Below are 2,558 nucleotides of genomic sequence, written 5' to 3' on the forward strand. Positions count from 1 at the left end.
TTTGACAATACCATCTCAGACAAGGGTCTCATAACAAAAGTTTACAGAATACTATTGGACCTCCACAAGAAAAAGACTGATAACCCAATTACAAAAGGGGCAGAAGACATGGAAAGACTTTTCACAGCAGAAGACATATGGATGGTCAACAGACACATAAAGAAATGCTCAAAATCACTGGCAATAAGAGAGATGCAAATCAAAACCACAACAAGATGGCAATGAGTAGCAGTGGTAAAGTTTTGCAGGACCGCAATAAATGTTGGAGAGGATGTGGAGATACAGGAAGTCTCATACACTGTTGCGAGGATTGTAAAATGGTACAATCACTCTGGAAGGCATTTTGGTATTTCTTCAAAAAGCTGAACATATAAACTCCATATGACCCCAGCTATTCCATTACTAGGAAAATACCCCAAGGAAATGAGAACTGAGGCACAAACAGATTTGTACACCAACGTTCATAGCAGCGTCACTCAACATCACAAGAACATGGAAACAGCTCAAATGCCCAACCACAATCAAATGGATTGAGAAACTGTGGTACATTCAAAAGATGGAATACTGTGCAGCACTCAGGAGCAAGGATTTTGAAAATTACTACAATACTTGGGAAAGATGGGAGAGCATTATGCTGAGTGAACTAACTCAGTCTCATAAGGAAAAATACTGCGTAAGACCATTATTGTAAATATAGAAGGATAACTGGTAAAGTATGTTTTGGGGGTACAAGGGGAGAAAGGGTGGGAGCAGAGGGGTGAGAATGGGCAGGGCAAAATGACAGGGTTGCATGATTTGGGTGGGTGGAAAGAGCGAGTAAAGGAAATGGGAAAGATCCAGAAGGGACTTTGTGGGCATAGTCCAGTGGTTAATTTACAAAACATAATGTATGGGAACGAATGTATGAAACATAATGTCAATGAAGGAAAGTGTGGGGAAAAGTCTGCATAATAAAAAAAGGAAAACCATATATGATTGTTAGAAAAAAAAAAGAACAAGTATTGTATGAGTTCACTATTATGTAATGCTAAGGAAAACTTTACACACAGAAAGAAACATTCTTTGATGGTTACCAGGGATGAGAGGGTAAAATGATAGAAAAAGCAATAACTAGAAAATAGACACATTAAATTGGGTGAAGAGAGAAGTAACACCACAATACCACAGAACATCTGTGACTCCTGGCTAATAGACTGTGTTGTAAATGACAGAATGCCAATTTCTGGGTCCAGGGCTTAAAAAATGACAATTTCCACTTTCTATCTGTTGAGACATTTGCACTAGAAATCAAACTATCATGTGTAAAGAAATACAAGCCATCCTGTTGAGAGGTTCATGTGGAAAAAACCCAATAGCCAGCACCAACTTGTCAGCCATGCAGAGGAAGTGGAACCAATCCTAATAATTACGCCACGTCAGCTGTCACTGCATGGGACCAGAACAGGGTGTGTTTGCCTATCATGCCTACATTTTTGTCTGAAGCCATGATGTTTCATGATTTGTTACAAAGAAAAAATATTACTTGAATAAATTTTGGTACTGGAAGAAGGGTGCCATATTAACAAAAACCTAATGTACATAGTTTTCCGGCAGAAAGAAGCATAAAGAATGAAAAATTAGTATTAATGAGCATAGGATGGGCCCTGAAAATTCAAGGTAAAGTTTAAAAGTGTTTTAAGGAGGATATCAGTAAAAGCTTAAGGGACAGTGAAGAAAATCTTATTAAAAGATTTCCAGGTAGTAACAGAAAGTGGGTAAGACTTATATTGAAAAAAAAGGAACTCTGGTTGTATAGTCTGTAGGAAGCTGCACTGCCAACTCAAAGGCCCCCACCTCTCTGGAGGTTTGAATCCACCACTGACTCTGAGACAAAAGATGGACAATTTGCTCCTGTGCAATTTACCACCTCAGAAACCCAACTGAGGGGCAGCTGTGAGTTGGTTCTAACTCAACAGCAAAGACTTTTAAGTTTGAGAACATGGAAAACAAGCAATGCACCCGATACACTCAAAGAAATAGCTAAGGAGATATGCAGACAAAATAGACCAGAGATAAGCTAACAGGATGGGGGTGGGGGGCAAGAGAGAAAGAGAAAGAAAGATTCAAGACAGGTGCTTCACAAATTTTTCACTCCTGATCTCTTCAGAAAGCAAACAACTCTAAAGGAAGAGTGGGATTGAGGAAAAAAAAAATAAACCCAGCATGAGACAAATTCTTTGTTATGATGTAAAAAGGAACAATGATTATGTTTCTTACACAGAAAGGGCTCATCTAAGAATCTTAAACCCACCTTACAGATTGACCTCTGTACATAAGATAACTTCAAAAGTTTAAAGGACATTGTCCCACAGCAGCTGCACAAAAAGCTCAAACTAGAGAAGAATCAATTTTCAAGAGATTGTTCGTTATGACTTACATGTAATAAAAGGAAACCTGTTATATTTACTAAAAAGTCTTCATAACAGAATAATTCTGTTGGAAGAACTGTTAGCTTGAACTAAAAGGGACAGAGATAGTACAGAATGAAAAGAATTCTTTGAATCTCCAAGTTGTTTTGT

At 38.1% G+C, this 2,558-nt stretch overlaps 1 protein-coding gene across 3 annotated transcripts in view; it reads right to left on the bottom strand.

Annotated features, from left to right (window-relative positions):
- SCMH1 (sex comb on midleg homolog 1 (Drosophila)) overlaps positions 1-2,558 on the bottom strand; it is a 355,171-nt gene that overhangs the window by 24,705 nt on the left and 327,908 nt on the right. The gene's annotated exons all lie outside the window — the stretch shown is intronic.

Source organism: Elephantulus edwardii, unplaced genomic scaffold (genome assembly GCF_000299155.1).
Source record: "Elephantulus edwardii isolate Elephantulus edwardi_28Jun2011 unplaced genomic scaffold, EleEdw1.0 scaffold00049, whole genome shotgun sequence".
Classification (NCBI taxonomy): domain Eukaryota; kingdom Metazoa; phylum Chordata; class Mammalia; order Macroscelidea; family Macroscelididae; genus Elephantulus; species Elephantulus edwardii.